Source organism: Perognathus longimembris, chromosome 18, assembly GCF_023159225.1.
Source record: "Perognathus longimembris pacificus isolate PPM17 chromosome 18, ASM2315922v1, whole genome shotgun sequence".
NCBI lineage: Eukaryota > Metazoa > Chordata > Mammalia > Rodentia > Heteromyidae > Perognathus > Perognathus longimembris.
Window position 1 is genome coordinate 48,619,595 of NC_063178.1, and position 18,131 is coordinate 48,637,725.

The 18,131-nt window shown below is 42.4% G+C and overlaps 1 pseudogene; it reads right to left on the minus strand.

Annotated features, from left to right (window-relative positions):
* Positions 1–201: 201 nt before the first annotated feature.
* LOC125367038 lies at positions 202–8,819 on the minus strand (annotated as a pseudogene).
* Between the last annotated feature and the right edge of the window lie 9,312 nt (positions 8,820–18,131).

Here is an 18,131-nt window from a genome sequence, read left to right on the forward strand (position 1 = left end):
CTGCCTTCTACATCACTACTTCCAATCCCTTTTGTTTCTTACTGTGGAAAGGAATGAAATTACTTTGAGACTTCTGAGAGGTTTATTATAGTCCGACAACAAGAAAAGACCCAGTTGCTGTTTTTAATTATTTTTATTTATTATCTAGGATGGTGGGTGGGAAGCCGCCGGAATATGCTGGACTGTGTCCTGGACAGCCTTCTATGACCCCTGCTGTCCAAGGAGAGAGGCTGTTGGGTCCTCTGGCCTCTGGCGCTTCCTTCTGCCGGCCTCCATTTCCGCCTCGTGGGCTGCGGAGTTTCATCTATGCTGCTTTAGGGCCGCTTTCTCTGGTCAGTGCTCATGGTTTCCTTAGATGGAGCAGGCAGGCCTCCTCGGCATTCGGGGTCTTTGTCAATGTCTCCTGTGTTGTCTCTCCGTGCTCTCTGTTGGAATTGCTCTTATGGTGCTTTTTTCTTTTTCTTCCTGTTCTTATCTGCCTTCAGTTTTTCTTGGTATATCTCTGTGTGCGTCTGTGGCTTCTTCTCCCACTCTCCTCCACTCTCCTCACTTATTCCACGCTGCTCAGAGTTTTCCATCTCCAGTGCAATGGGAATACTTGATCAAAGCATGGCAGCATTTGTGTCCCCGGCGGCCTCCTTTCCAGGAGGATCCCCAGATGTGAATGTGGATGTGCATCTTCCCGTCCTCCTCATACGTAGCACAGGCCAACGACCACTCCTGCCCCTCGATGGCCACCTGTTCCTTGAGTACTCCAAGTAGCTTGCTGTCTGGGCTAAGGGAAGCTCAGCTGGAGGAGCTTCTAGGTGCTCCTGGCCACCAGAATTTCTCAGGAGGCTTGCTTTCTGCTGTCCTTTGAAGCCTTCTTTTTTTGACTTGGAAAGACTTAAACAACAGCTCTAGTTTCATCGGATCTGCCTTGCAGATGCACCTCTGAGCCCTGGTCACCGGCCTCCCAAGCAAACACCTGTGTCTGGGCCATGGCCATGGCCTTTGCTATGTATGGGATGAAATAATCCTTCGCGCCCCTCACTTTGTGTAGATGCTTTCCTGCATGGGCCTAAGGATTTCCCCTCATGGCGTGGGGTTTGGGGTCATAGTAGGCCGAATGTGGACCTAAGTTTCTCAAACATTCTGCCGTGTCCTCTACGAATCCTCAGATTCCAGACTGCAATTTGTCTCTTAGGGTCAGAGTTCTGCCATGTCGATATCACCTGCGTGTTCATCTTCATCCTCATCTTCACCGCTGTGCTCTTCAGCCACGTGACAGGTTGCTTCCTTTTCTCCCCACTGGTGTTTTGGAGAATGAGCTCATTCCCCTAATCCTGCTGAGGTAAGGGCTTTTGATCATTTCTGGGCTTCCAGCATTCGTCTTTGCAGGTCAACTTGGGCTTATTCTGGCACAGTTTCCATGTGTCCCTCCGGATTGTAGCTGTTCTAGCAGATATGATCTCTCTCCTCTTTCAAAGTGGAACATGAGCTGGGGCTGCTGAGGCTCATCGGGAGCTGTGTTAGCACCGGTAAACTTGGCTCCCTCTCACTGGCATCTTTGGAAGCAGACCCTCTGGCCGTGCTCCCAACCCTGCAGTTCTCGAAGGTGCCCGGGTACTCAGATCTCAGGATTGAGATTCCACAACCGCAGGGGAAGAAAAGTCACGGGACTCTCATCTCCAAAAGCCGGAACTGGGACTGGGATTCAAATGGTAAGGTGCTAACCTTCAGCAGAAAGGCCTAGGGCCAAAATCCAGGCCCTGAGTTCAAGTTCCCAGGCTGATACAAACAGTAAAAGGTGTTTCCCATAGACAGCTCTTCCATCAGTGATTGGGTAAGCCGAAGGAGGAGGATGGGGGTTGATTTCTTTCCTTTCCCTGTGTGAGCAGACTGCAGAGACCGAAGGCATGTTAGGGAAACTGTGTCAACTCACCTAAACAAGGCTGGCTCTGCAGAAATCTCAGAAACTTCCTCTCATCAATATTGACAGCCACACTGCACACTGCACTACACATATGTAGCTCTTTCATGCTTTAAAGTGCCAGCTCAAAGGAGGAAATTTTCAAATAATATTCAATTCTTCGACTCTCCTTTTAGATAGATAGATAGATAGATAGATAGATACAAAAAGATAGATAGATAGATAGATAGATGCAAAAACAATTAAACAAAATAATTGGTTTATATGCACAAGAATCAAAGATATTTTTATGCTTGAGATCTCTGACCTCATGGAAAAGCGTGATTCCTATCTCTAAGGTAATTCATAACAAATGACATAACACAGTAAGAATTAGTCACACACACACACACACACACACACACACACACACACACACACTTCTTGACAGTTTGGAGGTATAAGAAAGTCTGCTGAGCCAGCCAGCAGTGAAAAGGGAATCCTGAATGAGGGGGGGGGGGGAGATGATTAAAGAAAAGGAAAAAATACTAGACAAGAGAAAAAAGACAAGAGGCAGAGATGGGGTACGGGAGGTCTGCAGCCTCAGATTGTAACTCGAGACTGCAGCCAGGTTTATTCCTAACTTCCAGGACATAGGCAGTTTGAAATAGTCTTAAAATTCCAGAACACAAAAAGGCTTGGAGTTAGCAATACCCGACATAGCTAAGACAGGGTGAGGTTGGTTAACATAAGAATGGACCCCCGAGCAATACCTGATGGTAGCTAAGACAGGATGAATTTGGTTAACATAAGAATGGACTCATGGCAGACACAGTAAAGCATTTCCAATTTTCCATTAAGCCATGTCCTTGCATGTCCTTGAAAACACAGCCAGAGGTCAGGAAGAATTTAGCTGCAAGTTTGGCTCCTGACATCTCCCTCGTCTTTGTTTACAGAAGCGAACCTGCCTGTCTTAGGTGGGGTGGGTCACCTAGCCTGCCTTACTCTTCCTTGGGATTTTCTTCAGAGCAAAGCTGTAGGCCCTGTCTTAGGTCGGTCAAACTGGCCCCGCCCTCTAACCCGTCTCTGGCTGCAGTTCCTCTTGGGGGAAAAATTCATTCACTTGGAGCTTGACCTTATGAGGCTGACTGGCTAAACTCATGAAAGAGTTTTGCAATATGCATACAATGCAAGGAAGGCATAGGAAAACCATCAGCAAAAGTATCCCTGGGCCGAGCAATGTCATTAGCAGCCCCTTATTGTTAGTCAAGGAAGGGATATACCGTTGAAGTTGTTCAAACAGTTATTTTGCTGTTTCTGCCACTTTAGAGTCCAGAGGCGAAGCTTGCTATAGTCCAGCTATTTGCCTATGGAGTTGAAAGAGATATAAGGACAAATTATTATGGTGCCAAATGCCATTTAGATGTGCTACATCCTGTTCCGAAGAATAGCTTGATATTTATGGAGGGTCACACAAATAAAGTCAAACTGAGCATGACAGCACACCCGTTACAAAGTTTGTAAAGCATGGATTTGTTCTCCCAGAGACAACACAGATTCATACAATGCTTCTAATTTTTGTTCTACCTTATCATCAATCCTGCCTTGAAAGTGCAGGGCTTGCGTAGTATTATGAGCATGCTGATTAACATAGTGAGCTGTTTGCACACTTTGTGTTAAAGCCACAGTAGCTGCAGCAGCAGAGGCAGCTAAGGAAATAAAGGCTACAATGCCTGCTATTAATAGCACTACAAATCATCTAGGGCGCATGAGCTCTTTTAAATGTTTTCACACTTGAATACCTGTTTCTTCATACCAAGCTTCAGATATGTTCACAGGAAGAATGACAAATGGAGGCTGCTTAATAACAGTTACAGAATCAGGAAGAACACTATACAAGCAATTTGTAAAAGAAGAGTTGGTACAAGTAACATTGAATTACATGGCTCCTGTAGAAATATTAAAAGGTCCATACAAAATGGCATAAGGAGGTGTTACACAACTCATAATATTTTTTAAAGAAGAAGAAGTGGGCCAGGAGATATTATGTAGTGCAGCCACTAACATCCAGACATGATGTTGAGGGTGTCCATTCATCCACCACAAACCTGGGTTGTACTTGTTGGTGAGATTGGCTCCTGACCAGTCCATCAATTGAGAATTAGTTCCTGAGATATTGGTTATAAAAGGATGTTCATGTCTACAATTTATGGGGTGCAGTTCTCCTGTGGATTCTACAATTTGAGAAGAGTTGGTGCAGCGAGGTATCATGAAGGATGATGTAGAATTAGCATGTACAGGAAACCCAGTAGGCAATGAAGTAATTCGTATATTATATACTTGATTATTATCAGGAATCCAAATTCTATGATTTATGGATTGCATTACAGTACAGCCTGGAATTTAACTGTTGGAGTCAGTTGTAAAACATAACGGGGTTCCAATGCCAGAAGCTCTAAAGTCTCCCATTTTAACGTGTTGGACAAAAGGATCTGGAGCTGTACCATATGCCGATCTGTTGACATGGATGAACACCTCAGCTCCTTCCCAAGTCACAGGGTGTACAATTGGTGGATCTGGCATGTAAGCCCAGTGGGTCAGCGCTTGTATCATTCTGATGAGCTTCCACAATCCTAATGCAATGCTCAGGTAGCCAGCGGGTATCATTTTCATCCTGTGAAAAAACACAGACATGTCCTCGACCCCATGTCAATATTGGATCGGGCCCGTGCCAATCACCTGTTAAAGGATCTTTCCACTTAACTTGGGCAAAAGCTCTTTGCTTTCTCTTTTCCCAGAACCATTGTGCTTTGGAAAGGCCATTAAAGTCCAAATTAAAAAAAAATGTAGTACAAATAAAGCAAGAGAAAGAATATTAACACGAGAGAGGGGGTATAATTCCCCCCTTTAATTTAGAAATTTGGTGTTTTGACAAACCGTTGGCCCATTCAACAATTCCTTGACCTTGAGGATTATAGGGAATTCCTGTAGAGTGAACAATTTGGTAAAATTTGCAAAAAGTTTGAAAAGCTTGTTCAACATATCTTGGACCATTATCAGTTTTAATATGTTTAGGAAGTCCCATAGTAGCAAAGCAGTGTAAGGCATGGGAGATACAATGTTTGATAGCTTCCCCGATAAGAGGAGTAGCCATAATAAAATTAGAGTAAGTGTCTATGGTAACATGGACAAAGCGGAGCCGTCCAAAAGAGAGAATGTAGGTAACATCCATTTGCCAAACATGGTTGGCCACTAAAACTTGAGGGTCAATGCCATTGGAGGGCACAGGTAGGAAGGTAGTACAGTTGGGACAAGTTTTCACAATTTGACGAGCCGCCTCACGTGAGATATGAAATTGCTGATGTAATGCACGACTGTTTTGATGGTGGGCAGCATGTGATTGCTTTGCTAAGTCAATTTGAGTGAGAAAAATTTGAGTAGCCTCATCTGTAATAGCACTACCCTCACTTAATGGAAACAAGAGGCAAAGTGAAGTAATTTGTTGGAGCGGCAATGATGTGAAATTGTGCCCATTAAATTGGCCCAAGCAATGGCCCAGGAATCACAATGTATATAAAGCCATTCTTGCTGTTGTAAAGTATAGGGGATGTAAATAGCCTGTGGATCTCATCCAAGATACTTACAAGAATCCACATGGAACATATGGAACTAAGGTGGCCACCAATTTATAATAGGGAGTTAACACTTTTGTAGGAGTAGCAGGCAAGGAAAGCCATAAAAGGGGTCCCTTCTTCCAGAGGACCGCTGTTGGAGAATGAGGCATAGTTCAAATATATGCTTCCCAAGGGGTTGAGTAATGAATATAATTTACATGTTGGGAAGAAATGGCAGGATTTACTATGCTTAAGGCTTTAGCTACTTACGTTGTCATTTGTCTGGGAGATGTAGGGTTGGGGTCCCTCTTTAATAGATAAAATAAGGGTTTTAATTCAGCTGTGGATAATTTAAGACAAGGGCGAAGCCAATTAATATCTCCTAGAAATTTTTGAAAATCATGTAAAGTACACAAAAGAGAAGTTTTAATCTGTAATTTTTGACTAGTAAAACAGTAAGGACCTCAAATATGACCAACAAATACTTTCCAGAGTTCTGCTGTAACACTTAGAGAACAGCAGACTGAATGCGATCCATGTGCCATTAAATCAAATCATATTATTTAACCTTACCTTACTGGCACGTGAAAGAGAAAACAAATGAATAACATCAAAAGTCTCAGCTTCAGTGGATCTGAAGTGGCTGTGTCTTCCACCCCAAATTAGCAGGCCAGCAGGAGAGATGGCTTGCATCTGGATCAGGCTGTAGTAGCATCTCAGAGTTCCCTGGATAGGCTGTCATACCTCCTGCTTGTTGCCTGTAAATTTCTACACAGACTGGTTAAAGGCATTTTCAAACAGATTTTAGAACCTTGGGCCTTTAACCATCTTTTTAGTCACAAAATCCACACAGATTGAAGGCCAACCAAGTCTGCTCTCTGTAGCAGCCAGGACAGTTTCTGAGTCATGGAGGGAGAAGACACCAATGCTACCCCAGTGCAACTCTGTGGTCACCAAACACAACTTTGATGCTTTTAACCTTGGAATAAGTCTCGGTTGCAACTCTGTCATGATAGGCCTGCTATAAACCCAACTCTAATCTTGGGGACAGGCAGAGACAGGATAGTACCCTTTGACAGCCTGGGCCTGTCAAAATCCTCACAGGACTCCTAGATTTCCTGAGCAAACCAGGCAGTTTAGGAGCCAAATGTGGAGGCAGCTTCCTGTGGCCACAGACTGCCATGGTCTACTCAGCTAGCACACATGTCAACCTGCATCCTATAAAGCAAAATGTTAATTTTGGGTCAGGAAAATTTAGGTTAATAGTCACATTTGCACAGTTGTTCCAAAATGACTCTGGTCCCTTGATCTTAAAGAGTTTATGAGAGCATAGGGGGAAAAAAAAGAAAAGAAAAAAATGGAGAAGCAAAATCTTAGTCTATATCAAAGAATTGTCAGGATTAGGTGTACTCTTGAATAGAACATTTTGGGGTGTTTTTTAGACACATTTGCTTGCACCCAAACATGATCAGTTTGGGTTTAAAACCTGTTTCTTGTTTTGTTTTTAAGTTTTACCAACGGATAGACATAGACATACATACATACATACACATACAAACAGTGTGCACAAGCTTTGGGGTGCGCTTAGAATTGTTCTTTAATTGGCCATGTAATTTTTCTGGAATTCCAGTGGCAAATGACATTATTTTGCCTATATTCTAGAACCATGTGGTTAGTTAGTAAACAAACAAACAAAAAAGAACAGAAACAAAAAACATTTTCAGCAAACCAAAATTATCAGATTATCCGAAAAGCCACATTTTGAGAAAACAGTTTAGCTCCCATGGGGAGCTTATGGGAGACAGGACATGAACACAGACAGCAAGCTCATGAAAAGACACTTTCATCTTCCAGCATTTGAGTTGAAAGGCACCTTTGAAATGCAAGGCCATAGTTACAGAGTTCAGAGTGGGTGCAGGGTTACCAGGAACTGGAGAACCCAAGTTTCTGTCCAGCCTCCAGGACTTTGGCATGCCTGTCACCTGGGGGACGGGCAGGCTTCCACTCCAACCAATCCTATTGTCGACCATATGCTCAAAGCTAGAGAAAGCTGACGATTTAGCCAAACAAGCAGGATTTAACTGAGTCCCCAGACTCATCAATAACAAGAACAGAAAACCTTTTTTTTTTTCGAGTCTTTCAAAGCAGATGTTAAACAAATATTGGTATCTTTGGAGGTTAGCACCAGCCCATCCTATGACACAGGCAGGCAGGCAGAGTTTAGAGAGAGGCAGAAAAAGAGACAGAGAAAACTTCATCTGCCTGAGCACTCATAGAAGTTAGGTAAGTCCTGCAAAAATATTCCAAATATGTAGGATTGGGCTCAAACTTGAGCAGCTTTCCTGAAGCATTTTAGACTGTCCCCCACGTGATGAGCGACCAGCGGAGCTGAACTAGGGATCAGTTGACTCCAAACACCCACAATTGCTGATCCCCTTGACCTAGCCCAGTGGCTTTACGGAAAATCCAAGCTCCAGACTAATGGTCACTCACCCTGGTTGGGGCTTCAAATATGTCGTGGTGGATGGAAGTAGAGCGCTCGGTCAGGAGAAGTTACCTCGGTGGAGTTAGCATTTCCCTAGCCTCAGGTCCCTCCACTCTGCAAGCAGCCTGCACCTAGGAGAGCTGTAAGTCTTCCAGGACTGTCAGTTGGGGGCTCACCAGTACCTACCTTTAAAGGAGTTTGTTGTTCTGGGTGAAGCTGTTACAATAGGGCTATGACTGATTTAAACATATTCTCAACATGGGTCAATCTATTTTCAGTAGGCTCATTGCATAATTTCTCCTCAGTGTCTGAGCCATCCGAGTCTTCCTTAATATCTGCCCCGTTGGGTTCAGATCTTATTAATTTTCTCAGCTCTTCCCGGGCAGCAGCATATGCTCCCGGGGCTGGGCAACACTCATCAGGTCCCTGTTCAGTTTCTCCAATTGACTGATTGAATTTAATCTATTCATGTCTAGGATCTAAGCAATCTCGGACCAGATACCAAAGAATAATAGCATCCACTGGAGTTATCTCAGGGCCATTTGCATCATAATGTTCCTGAATCTTTTTTCCAATTTTCTGCCAAGTTTCTAAGTTATTGGTTCCTTCCTCCGGGAACTGGGGGCATGCTTCCTCAATAAAGTGAAAGAAACATTCTAAGTGACTTTGGCCAACTTTCACTGCCCGGGCATGAAGCATACCTTTGGGGGACTGAACGTATAACATGCAGCCTATACTTAGTCCCATAATTTCTTACTCCTGAATATCTCTTTCCCGCTCTCCTTTCCAAGTGATCAGACGTCCTTACCTGAGCGGGGTCCTCTGCCATCGTCCCAGGTGTACAGTTCCCTGTTCAGGCGCCACTTCTGCCGAGCCGGCCAGCAGTGAAAAGGGAATCCTGAATGAGGGGGGCGAGGATTAAAGGAAAGGAAAAATATAAGACAAGAGAAAAAAGACAAGAGACGGAGATGGGGTACGGGAGATTGTAACTCGAGACTGCAGCCAGGTTTATTCTTAACTTCCAGGACATATGCAGTTTGAAAACCAGGAAACAGCATAGGCTTAAAATTCCAGAACACAAAAAGGCTTGGAGTTAGCAGTACCCGACATAGCTAAGACAGGGTAAGGTTGGTTAACATAAGAATGGACCCCAGAGCAATACCTGATGGTAGCTAAGACAGGATGAGTTTGGTTAACATAATAATGGACTCATGGCAGACATAGTACAGCATTCCCGATTTTCCATTAAGCCATGTCCTTGCATGTCCTTGAAAACACAGCCAGAGGTCAGGAAGAATTTAGCTGCAAGTTTGACTCCTGACAAGAAAGAAGCCTGCTCGCTCATATTTGTTATCATTTATGGTCTTCTAGGACTTTGCAAATGGAACTTTTGTAGCCCCCCCCCCCTCTACAGGTGAGATGACCGTGGCTTAAGAAGGCAAGTCATAATGCTTGGGGTTTTGCCATGGTAAGTTGTTGGAGAATTAAAGTCTCCAACCAGTGGAAAAATTTAGCCCCGGCACGGTTACTCTGATACCTCATTAGCACACTAATAGGCCCTTGGGAACACATTCCCAGTAAGGAGTTTCTGGTGTTTGTGGGCCAAAGGAAGCCACCAGTTGTTGTGAGAATCTCCTTTTTCCCCCTACTTAGCAAGTCTCCCTGAGGAGACTTGCTAGACCAGCTGCCTTTAGTGTTAGATTCTCTCTGTAAACAGGAAAGTCTCCTCACTAGATTCTCACTGTAAACAGGAAAGTCTCCTCACTACATTCTCACTGTAAACAGGAAAGTCTCCTCACTATTATTTCACAAGTATTTGGAGAAGTCAAGATTGATGTTATCTAGCCTTAAGGAGATAGTAGCTAGGAGATAATTATAGTTCTACCTCGGTTGTATACAGTTCCTTGTTTTGATATCAATAATCTTTGTAGTCACTACCTCCTGTAATTAGAAAGGCATTTGTATCAAGTTCCTGCCCTCACAGTAGGAAATTTCCTCCACTTCTGTATTTGAGACAAATGTCATGCTGTATTGATCTTTTACCCTGTAATTGTAAAATTGGTTTCTAACCCTATATAAACCCTGGCCCTCTTGGAATAAAGCATGCATTGGTTCACTCGCCTTGCATCCCCCGTGTCCTGATTTCGACTGCAGTAAGTGTTTGCATGGTGGGCACAGGATTAAAATTTTTTTTTGTCAAAATATAAAACTTGGGCTGTCCTTCAAGTAATGACTTGCACCGTCTTCCTGGACCAGGTAGGCCCTCACCTGCTTGCCTGCAGGTAGGCCATTCCCACCTGGGATTCAGCCAAAATTCTTCATCACTCCAGGCTTAGCCTTCCACCTGGGCCTGGCTAAGAACAGCACCCTGAGCCCGCAAGAGACCATAGCCTATTTTTTCTGCTTCCTGTTTAAGACCTATATAAGGCACCCCCAATCCAGTCCCTTGCACAACCTCCAAACCCAGGGAAGGGTCTATGTCCCTCACTGGCAATAAACAATTTAGCCTATTGATGATGGAGTCTGGTCTATTGCTTTCCTGTTCTCCAGTTTCCTAAGAATCTTTCATAGTGCATGCTATTGGTTGTGAAGAACATTTACTCATTGTTGTATGTCTTTATATGGCAAGAGTATTTTATAAAGAATATACTGCATTCTACAGTAGTACTTCTTAGACTTTAACATGAGCACCATCCTGGTGGGGTTGATCATTGGGTGCAAACTCTGGTCTTGTCTGACTGGGGTTCTTGTATCTGGATGGCCTATCCTTCTGGATATTTGGGAAGTTCTCTGCCAGTATTCTGTTACAGAAATTGCCTATTTCATTAACTTCCTTTTCTAGGTTCTATTCAACACCTATTAACCTTAAATGAACACATAAGCCGATGCTAAGCGAAATAAACTCCAAGTTATGAAAAGAAGTGGTATATCGTTGTTGTTATTTTCAACATACCATGTGAAATTATGCCCTTTTTCTTTTGTCTTTCTTTCCCATGGTTTTATCCTTGATATCACTGTAACTGATTTTAGTACCCTTGATACTGTACATATGTGTATTGGAATAGGGAAAGGAAAGGGAATACCAAAATTGAGGGACAAAAGATAAAAAGACAATGCAATGCAACAGCAATACTTACAAAACTATATGGCGTAAACCAATTGTATAATGCATGGGGAGAGGGGGAGACTGGGAGGGGGTAAATGAGGGAGGAGGTAACAAGGTGGATAAGAAATGTACTCACTGCCTTACATATGAAACTTTAACCCCTCAATACATCACTTTAACAATAAAGAAATGGGGAAAAACACAAGTTGTTGCCCAAGATTTTAAAGGAGCTTCCTAATTTGATGTCACTCTTCAAACCCAAGCACAGCTTTCCTACTTTCAAGTTTCCCTTGCAGTGTTTAATCATGTATGTGCATATTTCACTTGTATCCTTTTAGGCAAACGGAAACCTGGCTCAGCAAAAAATTTCATGAATAGCCGATCATACATCAAAATAATGGATATGAATCATCTTCTATCATTGACCGACATTAATCTGCTGAGAAGGCTCTAAATAATTCAACTGTAATTTTCCTGGGACCAAGTTCAATGAGCCAAGTGCTCTGTCCTCCCATCTTAATGTCTCATCTTGTCTATTCAAGAACACAACCAGCATTTGACTATTTCTTTCCTCCACCATTAATTTCCCCTTCCATTCTGGATCAGATTGAAATTGCACATGAAGTATTTTTCCATTGGAAAGAAACCTTTCTTGATTCTTCATCTTAACCTCCAGTGATCACTGCAATTTTTTTTTTTTTTTTTTGCTAGTCCTGGGCCTTGGACTCAGGGCCTGAGCACCGTCCCTGGCTTCTTCCCGCTCAAGGCTAGCACTCAGCCACTTGAGCCACAGCACCACTTCTGGCCATTTTCTATATATGTGGTGCTTGGAAATCGAACCTAGGGCCTCATGTATATGAGGCAAGCACTCTTGTCACTAGGTCATATTCCCAGCCCCCCTGCAATTTTTGTCCTCGATTGCAGTTACATTCTTCAAAGAATGAACTCCATTCATTCTCCCAAAACCCCTTCTCAATTTTCTCCTTGATTCAGTCACTCAAGACTTCCGTGTTCTACTTCACGTATAACATAATTCTTCCATCTATCTGTGCTTTATCCACCTGATCTTGACACCAAATCTCTCCCTCTTTCTGGCAATCGCTTACTTATTTGGCTTCCTGGACCATGCATCCCTCCTGGTTTCTTTCCCAGTAAGATTTGTGCAATTGTTTCTTTATTCTTCCTCATCCTTAAGACCACTAAAATGTCTTGAATTTCCTTCACATAGACTTGTTTTCCAGGCATAATATCCCAAATACATGGTGTCATGTACAGTCCTTCTGCTCACAAGCCTCAGTTGCTCATCTCTACCCAGACTCTACCTTGGACGCTGACTTGAAGGTCCAACTGCTATTTGACATCTCCACTTGGAGGCTGAAGAGACACTTCGAAAACTGGCTCCCCCCACACACCCCATTTCTGCCAACTCAAACCATGCAATCTACTAAAAAATCTTGTTGGTTCCTTTCTTCATGTGTCCAGAATCAGACCATTCCTCACCAGTTCCACTCTGTGACTCAAGATACTGTGTGTTCTCTAGTCAAATAATTGGATGACTCAATAAAGGGGAATCACTTGATTTCACAGAAGAACCGGGAATATCTTTTGGGAAGAAGAGTGATTCCCAAAACAGATAAATCAGGTCAATTTATTCTATAGCATGACAACTTCATAGTTTATGCAAGATAACAATCAAGCCCCCTAGACTGTCCTGTATCTACTTCCACGAATGGAACTGGCCTCCTAACTTCTCGGACCTCCACCATCCTTTCCCTTCCTTTCCTGGCTGTTTACGGTTCTGTGGACACAGGGGTAATGCTGTTTGGGGGGCATTTTACTTATTCTGCTCCCTCTTCCAGGATGGTTGTCATTCCCCTGTTTTTATGGCTGCTTTCCACCAGTACACCATCTTTCCTCAAATGTCACAAATACATGCAAATGCAAAGTAGGTACAGCATTCCATACCTTAGCACTCACTTGAGTTTGGCTGATTTCACTTAGTATGAATTTTTCCAAGTCTTTCCATTTCCTTACCAATGGAGCAGTGCCATTCATTCTGATAGAGTCATAGAATTACATTGTGCATATATCAGCTTTCCTGCTGGTGCATTCCATTAGACAAACCCAGCTGAAAACCAGTGAGTGTCCATTGGTCATGATTCACAAGAAACAATCTGGCAGGACGCCTATTAGAGCAAACATGATGGACCACAAATCCAGAAGGCATACGGAATGCACAGGATACTCACAAAGTAATCAGTAAAGCAGAATGGGAAGCAACTTTGCATTTTCTTCATCTGAATGAATTGTAAATAATTCTCTCATAATGAAGAGAACCTGAGGGAACAGACCTTGAGGTGGGATAGAGTATTCTGTCTTTAATTATTCTCATCAGTTTCTAGCCAATGACTGTGTCAGTACAGAGTGTGTCTTTCATCAGAAACATGTGTTCTGAAAGGTATTCTCAGTGGCTTATCTATGTGCATGACATGGAACAGCTAAAGACATGAATTGGCATTGGAGATGGGTACTGCTCTTGAAGAGAAGGCTGGAGAGGGTCATGTCTTCACTGAGTTCTCCTGGGTTGAACATCGCTAGGTCAAAATCTGGGCAAACATTGGGCCTTAGCTTTTCCATCTCTCCAGACAGTATCAGCCACCAAAAGGCAGAAAGTCCCAGCCTCTGTTTGCAGTGTAGTCACAGCCATCTGAAACCCGGGTCTCAGGCAGTCTGTGACTTTGATCGTGGGTGGTAACTGCACCTCACACAACCCTAATTGAGTTTTAACATAGATGTTTCTGATCCCACGAGATAGTAGTATGATACCTTAAACTACATCCTACATCAACTTAAAGGGACATACTAAACCAACATTTTCCCCCACATTACATTTCCTTTACTAAATGGCTTTGAAGAATTTCTATTGACCTACAATTATTAGATGCTAATTAAAAAACTTCACAGGGGCAATAACAGTTTAAACAAAGAGATCAAGATTTAAGTGGTCATTTATAAGGACATCTTTTGAAATCAACAGCTAAGGATACATGTCATCAACACTTGGGAACTTTTTTTTCTTCCCTGAACCTTTACTGAAAAATAAAAATCACAGTAACGTGAAAAGTAGAGTGATTGGTAACAGCTTCCGCATGTTCACGTTTTCCTCTCACTAAGTATTGCACAGAATTTTAAGTGTTGTTCCTTCATTACTTGGAATCTTGTGAATGCGTGTGTGGAAGAGAATAAACTGCGAGATATGAGTAAGCTATAGGTGTGTCCAGGCCTCATTTCCCATCTTTAAAAAGAGCATAATAACCACTGGGTATACTACACTGCCACGTGCGAATGACGGGGGTGATGATCTGAAATGCGTAGACTAATGCCTGAAATGGAATAAGCTACGTATAAGTAAATGGTTATTCATTCACTCTTTCGATCTCTTATCATTCTCCTCATTCCAGTTTCCCACTGATTCTGCTAAAATTTTTTAAATTTAGCAATCAATGTTGAGAGAAGCGCAGTACTTTTATAACAATACTTAAAATCCTGCTACATAACTTGCTTTACTTTCAGACAATTTCATTACATCTTACTTCCAAAGAACTTAAGGGATGCAATCACTAGAAGAATGTCCTCCATCCCGCAAGCAGAGAGAGAATGACACTCTAGTTCCAGAAATCTGTATAGTTCCAACATGAATCTGTGGCTGACTCTGAACATGTGAAGAAAGTCAGACCTTGAGGTGAGGAGATAGTCCTGAAATGTGCAGGTGGGCCAAATATCCAAGGGGACCAATTTTCCCAGCTGTTTTCAGAAGGAGACTGTACTGGGATAGTCAAAGAGTTGTAGCCCCACTTGCTTTGAAGGTGGAGAAAGGTGGCCCTGAATCCAGGGATGTGGCTAGTCTCTAGATGACTAAGAGGCAAGGAAACAATAATTTCTCCAGAGCCTGCAGAGATGCCATGGTTTCAGTTCACTGAGTCCCTGGAGAGTGTTTGAAACATAATTCAAACATACTAAGTATTGTATTACTTTAATCTACCACATTTGTGGTGATTTTTTGTACCATCCAAAACAAAACACAACGAACCTCATATCAACATATTTTCACCTCATATTATGTTTTCAGCAGCGCTTGTACAGTTCTATTAATTGATGTTTATTAGGAGATGTCTGTGTGATCTTTTTAGAAATAAGTGTATCCTGTACAAATTTCAACTATCCTTTAAATGGGACAAAGAGACAACTATGGACTAATTAAAAGGGGAGGAGCTTTGGAGTTTGTGATATCTGCACTTAAGTTTGCCAGATGCACAAAATAGTTAGATTTGTTTTTTTTACCACCAGCTATTCCATGTATTAATTGCAATGTGCACATCGATAAAGGTAGATTCGTTATTTTTCTGAAATTCACATTTAATTGATTGACTTGTGTTTTATCTGGCCATTCTACCTGGATAGAGTCCTAGCTGTCACACATAAAAGGGAGACCTAAATAAGTGGGTCTAAACTTGTTAGAGTTCAGGAATGTCCTGTGAAGCCTTTGCAAATATCATCACCCAACCTCAGTGATTTAATGATAAATCATTTTCTTCAAGAGTAGGACAGACGAATGAGTATGCTCCAGATATCTAAGGTAACACCGCATGTGAAAGTAGTGATCAAAAGAGTAATTCTCTAACTACACTGTACATTAGTACCACCCAGGAAATTTGTTATTATGCAGACTCTTGGTTTCATTCCAAGAGATTGTGAGTCAGTACCATAGGAAGAGGATTCAAGGATGTTTGTCATAAGCATTTTAAGTGATTTGCATGAAGAATCTGTGACTCGCACCTTTAGATTCCTGCACGTGAGAGTTCTAGGACCTGTGTCAGTGCTGAACAAAACTCAATACTTTCTTAGCCACACCTGTTGTAAAAGTTCACTTAACATAATTTCCAAAAGTAGAGTCATCTGAGTTTATCTCTTCTTCGTCGAGCTCCATCATGTTCCTGAAGGTTTCCTTTAATTTATTTTTAGTTGTTGTGCATCCCAACTCTCACCTCTGTCTCCCCATAGGAAGAAGGACCTTTCTGTACACTGCCAAATGAAACATCATTTTCAATTGCTCCTCTTTTCGTGCCTTCCTGATGTGTTCTGAGTTTTGTGTTTACTCACTGGCGAAAGGAAATAAGGATAATTTTTTTCTGTGTAATTATTCTGATGAGCTGAAAGCTTGGTATATTTGTTTCCATTGTCCAATTTAATATCATATCTCCATATCTTTTTCTCATTTGATCTCTGAAATTTCACAGAAAATATTCATAACCAAGGCGGACACACTCAGCTTTGTGTTTCTTTGAGACTTGGCCCAATGTGCTTTGTGTAACACAGCCCATCACTACTTGTGACAAGGCAGGTACAGATCCTCTGTGCAAAACTTTGTGTCCCCCACCCCACCTCACCACAGGCTATCTCTCCCTGGAGGCTCTTTGTGGAGCAGCTATCACAACCAATTTGCAGTCTCTGAATGACTGTCACCTTGTAGAAAACACTGAGCAGGAAGAAAGACTTTGTCCTCCTCTTCCTTGATTCTTGGCACACACTCTTTCACGATTCCTGCTTGGAAGGATATGAGTCCTAGTTAGAAGCCATCAGGCCTCCTATTCCAGGGCCACCTGGAATTTGCCTGAATGGCCTGGGCCCACTGGGTTTGAGAGTCAGAAAATTGCTGGCTGCAGGGTCAACCAGGCCAGTTGTGGAAAAATAGCTCATATTGTTCACACTATGGGGAATAATATCCACAAATAACCTAATGTTTTGGGGAAAAACAATAGCAGCACATATTACCCACCTCCCCAGCCTCTACACCTCCCCCCCCCCAAACAGGGCTTCCCATGGTGTAAGAAGACTGAAGTGTTTCAGTGGATGCAAGGAGTAAGTAACAAGTGGAACAGCATGCACTCTTTAATATGTGGCTTCCACTTCCCCATCAGCTCCGGTGGATGTACTCTGAGCATGGACAAGGCAGAGGCTTTGGATTTACAAAAACAAGAATGTTGCTTGTTAGGTGTGAGACTGTAGTGTATTAACCACCTTGGAGTTTTATTATCAGGATGCACTGTAGTGGGTGTGACACAGTGTCTTTGGTTTGTAACCAAGAACTGTGCAATCCTGAGTTGTGCATTTCCATTGCTCATTGTGAGGAAACACCATAGTTCTCCAGACTCTGTCAGTATGGCCCACATCTCACTACATGTCTATAGGAATGGAAAACTTTTTACTGGAGAAACTGAGTCTTTGGCACAGGCTCTGAGAACATACCCAACGACTATGGCTCACTTCCAATGAACCTCTGGTTTAGTCATTTCTGCAAGAACTGGAAATGTGTCGGCCAGTATTCATGCAATCTGAGAGGTGGCTTCCTTGTCACTAGAACAGGGCCCTGCAAAGAGAATGGTTCTCAACAGTTATGGAGGAGTGATGAAGGCTATTTTTAGTTTTGCAGTGAATGGGATGGTGGGGGTATTTAGAGGAGATGTACTGATCCAGACCCCGGAGGAGATGAATCTTGGGACAGGGAATGATAGGAGGACAGGCAGCTGGGCCTACATTGAAGTGTGGCTTATCCCTTGGGTTGGGGATTTACTTAAATTCCACATTTTAATGATCTCAAATAAGTAATGTCGACCTCTCCAGATGGCTCCTATAAAGTATGTGATATTTTCATTACTCATTAAGGTTTTCTCCAAACCTTTCTATTGTAGAAATCTTATGGGCTGATTGTGAACAGAGATAGGATTCTTGGACAGGGCATGACCTGTATTGGTAATGAAATAGGCTAATCTCAGGTTTCTTCTTTCTGGAATAATAATGTGATTGAGACATTCTATCTTTTAATATCTATTAATATTAAATGGGATTGGCTCTACAAACTGTCTTGTAAAGGAGATAGAATACTAGGGTTTTTATTTGTTGCATTATTTACTGTTTCATATTATCTCATTCCTATTTTTCTTGTCTTATGTCCCTGCATCTAGAGATGAGAATTCA